Raw genomic sequence first — 13,221 nt, 5'->3', positions numbered from 1 at the left:
TGCAGCAGAAAAGAAAATCTTCAGAAATTATTCGCGAGATAGCTTAATTCCCAAGGGCATAGGGGTGAGGTTTCAGCAGAACGTGTTAGATAAAGACTGCATGATGTGTGAATGAATTTGATTGTGGCAATAAATCATTCTGACCACAACTTGGCTTCCGCTGGAATTAACTATAAAGCTTCCTAAGTGCTGAGGGATTATTGACAGAGGACAACACATGTTTATCTGTCTAACGGAGATGCAAATAATCAAGAGACCTGAGTAACCCACATGATCAGAGCTTCTATAAATTACTAGCGTGATGTGGAGGCCAAACTCAGAGCATCAGTTTTTCTACAGCCACTGTTAATGTATGATATTCAGTGTGGCAGGCTAGCTGTTGGAAACCCGATACCCAGTGACTGACCCCCACATTGTATTGGTACTGTGTACTGTACTGAAGTTCTCACCCTGGGCCAGCAGGGGAAACTGTAGATAGTTATGCAAATAAGGGATCGAAAGTGACCTTCAGTGATTGGATAGTTTTAGAAAATTGTTACAGTTACGTTGTACTGGAGCTCTATATAAGCAGGCTGACTGAACCCTTCAGTTCAGTTCTGGCCTGTGAATAAACAAGAGCTGTTTGAAGAATTGCTGTGTCGTCTGGTATGTTCACCCACAACTTAACAGTATGGAATCTATGCTGTCAGGTGCCATAAGAAAGCTGCAGAGATAGCGCAGGATAGTACGCACCCCGGAAATGATCTCTTTCAGCTTCTGCCTTCTGGAAGAAGGTATAGGGTTATAAAGACCAGGACTAGCCACCTGAGAAACAGTTTCTACGCAAATGCAATTCTGGTTCTAAACGCAGCATAAGGAGTCTCTATAGTACAGTGTATTTTAAAATGGGGTTTCAGAGTTTTTAGGGGGTTTTGAATGTTTTATGTAGATTTTCAATTTCATTGTTCCCTAGAACAATGAAAGAAGAACTGATCATGTGGCTCACCTAGATCCCATGATTATTTCTCATGAAGTGCAGTGCTGATGGGAAACCAGGTGTCCTCATGTGATCAGAGCTTTCTCAATATAGAAAAGCCCTGATACTGAGATGTAGTAATATGCAAATATAATTAAAAGTGGCTGATTAATTGATTGAGTCCAAGGCTGATAATCTCCTAATGCTGCATGCAATCTTGTATGCACATACCTGGGAGTAAGTTTTGTTGAACTCAGTGGGGCTTACTTCTAAGTAGACGTATATAAGATTGAACCGAAATAAATATTAAATTAGTGGACAGCTTCACTAAGCCAACCCCCACCTAAGTACCTTGTTCTGCAATTAACCAAGGCTCAGATTTCTTAAAAAACAGAGAGCTATTTTGCTGTCAGAGGGAGGGACAATGGCGATAGCTTTAGCTCCAGGCATGGGGGATGGAAGAAAAAGAGAGTCTGAAGTCTACAAAGAGCTGGATTTATAATAGGATAGATTACTAAGAAGATAATGAATGGGGTGAAACGATTGGATCTGCTGTTTCCTTTAGGGCCATTCTCACATCAATGGTGTAGCTATTCATTTTGAGGGAGGGAGGTTAGTTTAAACCATTTGGCTTTTGAATTGCCTTTGGCCATAAAAATAGGCAGTGCAATCCTGTGTCTACTCAGAAGTAAGGCTCATTAACTTAATGGGGATTTAGAAGTACACCTGTGCAGGCTTGCACTCTTAACTTGCACATGCTGATATGCTGCAATTGGAAGGGAATAAATGAACGAACGGAATTAAATATGTTTTCCACATAGATTGTGGATGTTGGTTTATACATTACTTTTATATCAAAAACCCCCTATGTATAATGTTTTCTATCTCTCAAAATGTGATTTATTAATCAAAAGATGCTTCCAGGTTGTGACTATTTTTGAGGGTGGGGGGCATTCAATCACATACCAGCAAATTCACGGCGTGCAAGCACTCTTGTGCAACAAATCTGTTCTCCCCCCTCCCCCAAAATCAGGCTTTTTGCAATAAGGAAAATGATGGGAAATGGAGTGGAAAGAGTGGGGTAATAGTTGTTTGATTCTATGTCGAATTATCTGCCTGCAAACAAATCAGAACAAATGCTCAATAAATAGTCAACATTGTTTATCTTTGGATGGAAGGTCAATAAACAGGTTGTCTGGAAGTGGCAATGTCATGAAAACTGAGTGCAGTAATATGGACCAAACAAAACAAATCCACAAGCTGGAAGGTATTAAAAAACCCCCAAACCTGGCTGACTATGGTCTTAACAACCACCTGAAAATCTGCAATGAAGGGGACAATCATTTGACATGATCAGAAATTCCTTCTATATCCAATGCGTTCTGGATGAATCTCTTCAAGAACTGAGAATCTTCTCAGAGGCTGTTCTTCCAAGTGGGCCTGGTGCACTTGAGTTTGAGAGACAACTGGAGACAAGGTCTTCTCGGTGGTGGCACTGGGCAGGTGGAATTTCCTTCTCAAATGACCCACATGGTGTTTTCATGGTGAATATTCAGGCGACAAGTCAAAACTTCATTCTTTGCTCAGACATTTAAAGGTAGTTTTCTTTTTTTAAACTGAGCAGTAGCACTTGTGATTTTATTCTGAATGTTTTTTTTAACAGTGTTCTGCTCTGTGTTGCTTTTATGTGTGCTTTTTTAAAAAAGCCTTTGAATGTTTAGCCTGCTGCGCTTATGATTTTACTGTTTTCAGTACGTTGTGTTAAATTGTTCTTTTCTTTTGCCTTTCTATTAATATGCATTCAGAAGTTTCTGGGCTGAAAAGTGGACTGGAAATATTGGAAAATACAAAAATAAGACACATGAAGCAAGACTTCTGCAGTATTTTAACGGCTTTGAATTATGCCATTCAGGGGTGTGTGTGTTTTTAAGGGGGAGAGAAGGAAGTAAGACCCATTTCAGTTAAGCCTGTACACAGCAAGGCGGATATAATAGAAAAGGAAGCTTTATAAAATGCATAAATAATTTAATCCCTACATTTCAAAGAAAATCACCATACTCAATAGTGCTGCAAGCCAACGGAGAACTCGCCTCCTTCACTGTTTATTTAGTACAGGGATAGATTGCAACACCCATCATCCCAGACCACTGGCCAGGCTGGCTGGGGCTAATCAATATGGGGCACCATATTGGCCAACTCTGATTTAGTAGGTGACCGCTCTGGCTGGGGCTAATCAGACCTGTGATCCAAAACCATTGGAACGTATCAGTTTTGGAACTTATTGGCTTGGACTGGTTTCATACGCAGTGCTGAAATCTCATTTGAGGCTCACTCCAACCGTTGGGTGACCATCTGTGAATACTGTTATGCGATGAATGCACACAGCAGTATTTTGTCCTATAGACAAACTCTGGAGTGCCGGTACTGGGCACTGTATAGGGCACTGAAATATTGGTACTTACTGAATCCACCCACTGAAAGATAGAGGCACACTGGCAGCTCAGGGTGGGGACATGCAACCCCCCCCCCCCTCGCCCAGCATAACAAAGTGAAGAGAGAGGAGATGGAGATGGCCTCAGTATGAGAGATCCAGCACAAGGAATGGTGTTCCTCCCTGCAGGGGTGCTTTACATCCCCCCCCCCCGTAAAAAACATCATTTCTGATCCGGGCAGGCTGCGACCGCTAGCTGCACTCCCTTAAACAATTATTATTATTATTATTATTATTATTATTATTATTATTATTATTATTATTACCCCGCCCTCCCCGGCCAGAGCCGGGCTCCGGGCGGCTAACACCAGTAAAATTACAATAAAAACATAATAGGGGAAAAAACCCACCAATTTAAAATACAGGTTAAAACGCAATTTAAAATGCAGCCTCATTTTAAAAGTAAATCAAAACCATAAGGGGAGGGAAAGATAAGGGTCAGATCGAGTCCAAACCAAAGGCCAGGCAGAACAGTTCTGTCTTGCAGGCCCTGCGGAAAGATGTCAAGTCCCTCAGGGCCCTAGTCTCTTGTGACAGAGCGTTCCACCAAGTCGGGGCCAGTACTGAAAAGGCCCTGGCCTTAGTTGAGGCCAATCTAACCACCTTGAGACCTGGGACCTCCAAAGTGTTGTCATTTGTGGACTTTAAGGTCCTCTACGCGGCATACCAGGAGAGGTGGTCCCGTAGGTACATGGGTCCTAGGCTGCATAGGGCTTTAAAGGTCAAAACCAGCACCTGCCCCTGTACTCCACTAGGAGCCAGTGCAGTTGGTAAAGTAAGTCTTGGTGAGTTCCAGAGGCTTCACAACACAACCACACGGGTGAGCTATCCCTGCTTCACACAAGCAGTAAAAAGGCAGTCCCCAGGTGGCTGGAGACTGCCCCCCTTGATGCCTTCAGAGAGTTTGCAACTCTAAACATCCTTTATTTGGAAGGGAGAAGGTGCCATTGCTGTGGACAAAACGGGCGTTAATTCTGAATAAACAGGCACATGTTTGTCACGCATCTCTCACAGGACTTGAAAGTGAGGGTTTTCTCAGGTTCTTCAAGTGGCTTGCCCTTGAGAGATTTTGGACCACAACTCCCTCCAATCCCCACCCATTGTCTTGGGCTGATGATGGGAGCTGTAATTCCAACAATCATTTGGGACAGCGCCATCTTAGGAAAGCTGAGTTGGTTGGCACCCATCTGACTCAGAGAATGGAGGAGTGTGCCTTTGCGGGTGAAGTCAAGCTGTTGGAAAGTTGCAGCTCCTGTTCTGGCTGTAGAGACTGATAAGGGAGAGACATGTTTTGTTGCAGCTGGGGCAGATGAAAACCTCTTGTTGTGCTGCTGCAGATGTACCGTGGTGTTTCTTCTTTCACCACTGAGTAGGGCCACATCATCCTCTTTGCCACCACAGCTGGCCTCTTTGTTTCTGAGGATCTCCCTCTGCCCCCTGGAAGACCCACTCAGGAGGCTTGTCAGGATAAAATGGTTCCATTTTCCCGGCATTCTGGATAGCAAAGACTACCAGGACTGGCGGTTGCCGGCTCTATCATTTGCCACCTTTTGAATTTTTCTGCCCTATGCAGCCATCTAATTTACCTAGTGGTTAAGCCACCTCTGAAAGCACATAATTTGTTAAAAAGGAAATTTTTCACAGATAAGCCACCCACAAGCCATTTTGTGCACACAATTTAGCTGCTCTTTCTTCTCTTTTCTTTCTTTTTGGGGAGAAAATAAAATGAGCCCAACTGGATATTTATTCTTGGAAACTCTCCACACCTAATTTGAGATAATTGTAGTTTACAGTGATTTAAAAATTTGCACCAAGAGATAAACAGATGCATAGCCCATGCAAATTAACAACTTAAAAAAGGATTTTGAATAACTGTGTCAATTAGTACTTCTCCAAATAAAAACCAAGAGGTGTGAGCTACTGACATATTTCACCTGGCGCCTCATGTTTGGCATTTTTATTTGTGATGCTAAACACACATGCTATTCTAGCATGCCAAACATGCGTAGAAGAGCAAGGAAACATTTCTTTGCTAGAGCTAAGATCACCTTGAAGTTCTTGAATTTCATTCAGAATTTTAGTTGACCTGAGCTTCTCAGAAGCACCTTGGACAAGGGGAAGTATCAATAGGATTGGGGAAATGCCAAGGTTTGCAGAAATACAAGCAATATTTAAGAAAACAACTTGTAAAGGGCAGGGCCCCAAAAGAAGTCCAGGGAGGCATAGGAGCCAGCTCCAAGGTCCATTTGCCCCCCATAAAATATTTGAGAGGGCTGCCCCCAAAGTTGATGGGCACTGGAATTCATATGGGATGCATACACCATGTCATGTGATTGATTATGTGGGGTGGGGCTTACCTGCCCCCCATATTTTATTCAAGTTGGCATCCCTGCAAGGAGGACAGAATGAACTGCTGATTGGGGGGGGGGGGAATCTGCAGTAGTGTTCCACTTTAAACAGTCATGGCTTTCACCAAAAAATCCTGGGGAAAGTAGTTTGTGAAGGATGCCAGTGGTGGATTTTGGAGTGGGGGAATGGAAAACAGCACCATGCCCTGAGCTCTGTGGATGACAAAGGTGTCCTCCAGGGTCACAGGGAGTCATTGACACTCTGTGGTTTTTCCCCCCTGGGCCCCATGTCTGCCTCCTAAGAGCTAATCAACATGAAATATCTGCCTCTCAGTCACTTAGAAGAGTCTTCACACTTGGCTCCTCTGGCATGCTAATTTGACACATAGGGATGTCTGTGTGGAAAGGAGACTGAGGAGGAGTGTGGAGAGGCTAGAAACTGTTAGACTTCCTACTCCATGATCGCAGTCATGGGATTGCTGTCTGTCACATGACAGTACAGTGGTACCTCGGGTTAAGAACTTAATTCGTTCCGGAGGTCCGTTCTTAATCTGAAACTGTTCTTAACCTGAGTTACCACTTTAGCTAATGGGGCCTCCTGCTGCCACCAGAGCACGATTTTTGTTCTCATCCTGAAGCAAAGTTCTTAACCTGAGGTACTATTTCTGGGTTAGCGAAGTCTGTAACCTGAAGTGTCTGTAACCTGAAGCGTCTGTAACCCAAGGTACCACTGTATATGTTTTGACTCCGCAGAGTGGGAAGTGACAGAGACAGGATGTTTGTGTTACTGTGTTCTTTGAAGTGGGACTATTGTCCTTTGTCTGATGCTAGAGAGAGAGGGAGCCATGTTGCAGTGTTCCGTGTGTGTTTATATGTAAATATAGTAGATTAGCCAAAATGCTGAGTTGCTGAGGTCTGTTACGCATGATGCGCAAACTCTGCGGATCCCTAAGTGTGCCGGTGTCAGTTGGCATTGGTCGCTGTGATGTTTGGGCTGAAGGAAGCTTTTGAAGCTCCCAAATGATCAACCAGGAGGGAGAGAACATGCCAGTTGGGCACGTGTCTCTGCCAGGGTCCTACTCGAGTGTAGGCTGAGCTCCTGACAGAAACAAGCAAAATTGCAAAGTCACCCACTGAAAATGGCTTGGTGGTGCCAACCAATGGGCTTCCCACATTGTGGGTGAGTGAATGAGTCTATGACTGCCTGTCTCCCCTGTTGTTGTTGTTGTTGTTGTTGTTGTTGTTGTTGTTGTTGTTATACCACCCTTCATCCATAGACCTCAGGGCAGGTCACAACATAGCAGTCACAGCATACAAAACAGCCACACAATAAATAACCATAAACCCCTCCACCTGAGCTGGGAATGTGTTTTAGTGAGGGGGGGGGGACAGAAGAGCATCAGCAGTCCTCCTCCCCATCTGTGCCCTGCAAACTGCCACCCTGCACACCCTGAGCTATCTTTATATGGTAAGGTCAGAGTGCATCCCACCACTCTTAGCAAATGCATGTAGATGCAGACATCCCTGCCCACCAGCATGGAAAGGTTGAGTTTGCAGGATCCGGTGATAAGATGGAAGGAACAGATGAATGGGTCAGAAGATGAAAAGTATCGGACTGTTAGGGCACAAATTTCTTTTTTTAAAAAAGGCTGCTCAATCCAAAATCACTTCAGTTCTCAGCCAAACATTTAGATACTCATAATTGTTGTTTCTTGAGCACAATATTGAATTTGTAGCTTCATAGAAAGGCTGATTGATTTATGATGCAATTATGTATTCACACAGGCTCTCATTTGAGGTTGATCAATATCTTTGATTAATGTGCTCTTGTTTTATTGTTTATATTTGAAAGCACTGATGAAATAATTGCATTGCAGGGTGCGTATGGGGGAGGTCACAGTTACGGCTCAACATATCTGCAATATATATTCCCAAGCATTTTACAAAAGGGATTTTTTTGTGTCTCTTATTCAATGTTTAAGTTTTGAAACAGAGAGGTGCCAGATTTCTAGCCAGCCAAAATACCTTATATGAAATCCCTTGCTCCTAACTCAAGATGGGAGGCTAAGTATATGCATATGCAATACAGTGGTACCTCAGGTTACAGACGCTTCAGGTTACAGACTCCGCTAACCCAGAAATAGTGCTTCAGGTTAAGAACTTTGCTTCAGGATGAGAACAGAAATCGTGCTCTGGCGGTGCGGCGGCAGCAGGAGGCCCCATTAGCTAAAGTGGTGCTTCAGGTTAAGAACAGTTTCAGGTTAAGTACGGGCCTCCGGAACGAATTAAGTACTTAACCCGAGGTACCACTGTATAGCATATATGCAATAGCATATGAAGCGGCTACACCTAGTTTTCTCACCTGAGACCATTTTAACTAAAGGTGCTAAAGACTGAGCTTGAGTATTTCTTATGTGCAAGGCAAGTGTTTCAACAATCCCCATGCTTTTGATCCATTCTAGGAATGTGTCCCAGGACAATACACACCCAGAGCAGCATGTAAGTTTTTCTGCTGTGTGGTTTAGTGTGTGGTAGCTGCAATAAACGGGAGACACTCCTGTGCACAAGACATTGCTACAACAGTTTGGCCATAGTGATCCATGTTCTGGTCACCTCCTGGTTGGATTACTGCAATACCTTATATGTGGGCCTGCCCTTGGAGATAACTCAGAAGCTTCAACTGGTATAGAATATGGCTGCTTGAGTTCAGACTGGTAAGGTCTGGTTTATGAATGTTGTGCCAATTTTAAAAGGGCTCAATTGTCTGCCTGATCACGTCAAGGTCCAATTCAAAGTGCCTTTACTTAACCTCACGTGGCTTGTGGCCAAAATATCAGAAAGAATGTGTACTTCCATACATAGCTGCCCTTGTTTAAGAGCTGACTCCCTCTTCCTAGTGATAGGGCCAAATCAGGGGATTCTGCTCAATGGACCTCTCCAAGCAGTATTGCCTGGCTCTGTTAAATAATATGTTAAATAATATGCTAGATATCATCATACTGCAAACCTGGAGCAGATTCAACTCTGGAACTTCAGGGTGGGTCATGCAGAACTTTCTCCATCCTTCACTCTACCTCGCGCCTCTAAGCAACCCTCTCTTCAAGTTTGCTATTTATGGCTGAATTATATTTTGGTTGTGCTTAATTTTCCAAGATCTGTGTGAAAAGGTTGATTTGATGGCTGGTATCCTGTTTCTTTCTTAATTGGTTGTTGTTTGGCCGCTGTTCAGCCTTCAGATAAGGGCAGGCTTTGAACAAGCTGAGGTGAGAATTGAGAATCAGTGTGAACTGCCTAGACAATGTACAAGAAAGGCAGGGGTCCTGGGATGTTAACTTCATATTGGACATCACATTGTGCATTTCAGCCATGTCCTTTTCCAATCCCTCTCTCAGCTGATAATAGGATGACCAGTTGCACCTTGCCCAAAGAGAGGAAGTGCATCAGAAAAGAGAGAGATGGTTATAGACGTGCACAATATCTTTAAATGACAATTTATACATATTGATGCAAATTTAGAAATAATTACTGTAATTTAAACACAGTACATCTTACCATAGTAGGGTAGATTGTGACTTGTGTGCCTACTCAGTCTGCAGACCAGGTGCTAACTGCTGATGGGCAACTTCATCGCCTCTGATCTCCCTCCTTATGGTTCTTCATCTTTGAACAGGACTTGGACCAGACAGCCTTTCAAACAGATGATCATTCTTCTGCAGAAGATTAACACAATATGAGCGTGAGTACAGCCATTGCTACTCCCCATCACCCCTGGAATTCAGGTATGTTCTGCTGGTTCTGATTGTAAGCCCGCACAATATAAATCCCCATGCCACACACCACACACAGTGATGTTGTTGCCAGTATGGTGTAGTGATTAAGAGCAGTTGACTCGTAATCTGGTGAACAGGATTCAATTCCCTGCTCCCCCACATGCAGCTGCTGGGTGACCTTGGGCCAGTCACACTTCTCTGAAGTCTCTCAGCCTCACTCACCTCACAGACTGTTTGTTGTGGGGGAGGAAGGGAAAGGAGATTGTTAACCTCTTTGAGACTCCTTTGGGTAGTGATAAAGCGGGATATAAAGTCCAAACTCTTCTTCTAATTACACCGAGCAGCTTTCCCCAATACCAAGACAAACATTCTCTCTCTCTCTCTCTCTCTCTCTCTCTCTCTCTCTCACACACACACACACACACACACACCCTCCCTCCCTCTCTCCTGCCACACAGCACATTCATCTGTCCCCTTCTTTGTCTTCCCAAGTGCATCTCTTCCTCTACTGTATTAGTGGACTGCCCTCTATAAAGGAGGATACATGGCTACCTTAACTGATAAATGATGGCTCCGAGACTTGTGTTTCTCTTTACATGGCCCTTCCAATTTGATAGTTGTTTCCTTACCGACTACCTTCCCTGAAACAGGAAGGCAACATGCCTTAGAGCGAGTAAAGAGTGATTGGATTACACTGAAGAATTTCTTTTAGGTTTTACAGCGTCATCTGCCTGGTTGACTTATTGCTGTGGATGGCTGTGGGGTTTCAGTCGAGGGATTTCAGTTGAGGTGTGAAAGCTCCACTGCCTGGTGGAGGATGCTGAGACTTTCCAGGCTATGAGTGACGGGTCACAGCAGCCAGGACGTAATTGGCAAATTCTGTGACATCACCAGGTGGCAGGTCAATGCTAACAAAGACGCCTCCTTTGACACCTCAAACCTGGGACAGTCACAGTGGTAAAACTTTATTGCCCACTAGAGATTCACATTTAAAAGCAGACATACAAAATTCACATTTTATGGGGGGAAAAGCACAGTCATTCTTCAAAATGTGCACTTACCTGAATTTTGCAGAGCCATTCTCCAGCTGGGTAACATGGACAAAAACGCACAGAATACGGTAGAATGTGCATATAAATGCATCAATTACTAACAAAAAATAAACACACACAGATGCATTTTATAAGGAAAAATTGCTTTGCTAAAATATGTACATCAGGCCAAATTGCACACACAAAAATGTCCAGTCGAAAGTGGAGAAGGCAAGGGTGATACAGCTGTGACAGAGGAACGACAGGTGTGCTCTCTGAAAAAGTTACACTCTTGAATACTGAAGGCACTGAAATGCTAATGAATTTTCATGAGGACTTTCTTTTTTTTAAAAAAATATCTCAAACTGATGTGAAAATGCAGAGAACTGAATTGATCCTTTGCATGTTTACTTGGAGTGAAGTCTGATTGTGTTAATTGAGTCTTGCTCCCATGGATTGCAGCCTAAATGTGCTATTTTTAACTAAAATCAGATGCATTGTGCAAGAACGGCACTCTTGGCTGCTTAAAAAGACAACAGTGTATTTTCAAGTGAAATTTTCATCACCAGGGGCAAGATGTGGGGGGAAACATTGCTTCTAAGAAGGCATATTTAAAACTAGTGGAAAAGATGCCATGAAGGAAGGGGGGCTACGGATGAAATTGACAGGAACAGCCTTTGTGTTTACCTCAGGAATAACTGGCAAGAGGGGATGGGGTTGAGACTGAATGAGAACACTGGTGGAGCCAATTCAGTACTGGTGCCAATGCGTCCATGCAGCCCCAACCTCACACAGAGAAGAACTGCTTCAGGGTTTTCTTTTCCCCGAGGGCATGAGTGATGATTTATTTATTAAATTGCTATACCACCTTTCATCCGAAAATCACAGGGTGGCTCACAACACAAAAATACAAAACGAGAACACAAAACATACGACAAAACAGAAGAAACTAATAGCTTGCTTCCCACAGACACATTTAAAAGGCCATAGAGTGTTAATCAGCCAAAGTCCTGGTTATAGAGAAAAGTTTCGCCTAACTATATGCAAAGAAGGTGCCAGGTGAGCCTCCTTGGAGAGAGCATTCCACAAACCAGGAGCCACCACAGAAAAGGTCCTTTCTCATGTTGCCACCCTCTGGACCTCTCATGAAGAGCCTCAGACAATTACTGCAGGATCTGGGCTGCTTCATATGGTGAGAAGCACCATATCTTAGGAGTCACGCTGCAGAGGTCTTGTCACTGATCTGCCACAGCGCCAGAGTAAGTGACAGCTTTTCCTTGCTCTGGCAGGTGAATGAGGTGATTGGGAGACTTTCAATGTTTTATTTGTGACAGCTCAGCATGAAGGAAATCACAGAATGATTTATTTTTTTAAGTCAGGCTAGGTTGGATACTTTTTCCCGTTGATGGGGTTCCCACTTCACATCAGAATTTTAAATGGTAACCTGGAGGGGCTAGCAGGTTGGGGTGGGGCCTTGTTGCTTATCTGGCCTCCCCAGTTACTGCTGGGAAGTGAGAGGGGTGTATGTGAAGCAGTGTAGGAAGAAGAAGAAGAAGAGTTTGGATTTGATATCCCGCTTTATCACTACCCGAAGGAGTCTCAAAGCGGCTAACATTCTCCTTTCCCTTCCTCCCCCACAACAAACACTCTGTGAGGTGAGTGGGGCTGAGAGACTTCAGAGAAGTGTGACTAGCCCAAGGTCACCCAGCAGCTGCATGTGGAGGAGCGGAGACGCGAACCTGGTTCACCAGATTACGAGTCTACCGCTCTTAACCACCACACCACACTGGCTCTCACTGGGAGCCAGTCAGATGCTTCTGCCACTGTGCCCTCATTATGCCAACCTTCCCACAGTCTCTCCTCTTCAGTTACTCGTAGTGACCTTTGCCATGCACTCTGCTCAGCCAGCTGCTACTGGTGGTAGCACTCCATTGCACAAAATACACACGCAAACAAGGAAATTGAATTATTTTGAATGTACTTGCTGGCTTTCCTTTCTGGAACAAACCCACCATGGTAAGATTCAGTATTAAATAGGCTGGACAAGGGTGTTCAACGATACAATGAGCTGAACATATGGATGAGTCAGTGTGTTATTATTTAAACAGGAGGCACACTCAGGTAATAGAAACTTGTTGCCTACCCACCACAGATAATGAGGGTCTCATCATTATATTTCCACAGTGCATATTGGGCCATTTGCAAACAGATAAAGGCTCTTTTTTGTATGTGGTTATATGGAGAGCAATATATTCATTACTTTTGCAAGGTGGTTTCTAGTTTCTCATTTCCACTAGTTCTTATTTTTGAAGGTATGAAATAAAATGATTAGAATGTTCCTTGTACTTCTATATTACCTCTTTCTCTTTTTTTCATTTTTGCAATGCTCATTTCATCCCGCCACAATAAAATGCCATTTAATTTGAATTGCACTGTGAATTTGGTAATATGGAGATGTGATAGCCTTTTACTTAAATGTATGGCAGCTTCGGCTCATTTTGTGTGTTTCAGGAACAGTTTCTTCATAATTAAAGTGTCAGAAAAACACATTTGTAACAAGAATGATGAAATTCATTCGGAGCAATTTTCTGGAGAATAACTTTAAACCTCTTCTGCTCACATAGTC

This window comes from Podarcis vaucheri, assembly GCF_965113315.1.
Source record: "Podarcis vaucheri genome assembly, chromosome: 8".
Lineage (NCBI taxonomy): Eukaryota > Metazoa > Chordata > Lepidosauria > Squamata > Lacertidae > Podarcis > Podarcis vaucheri.
The sequence above is the reverse complement of the archived record's forward strand: the minus strand, read 5'-3'. Positions refer to the sequence as shown.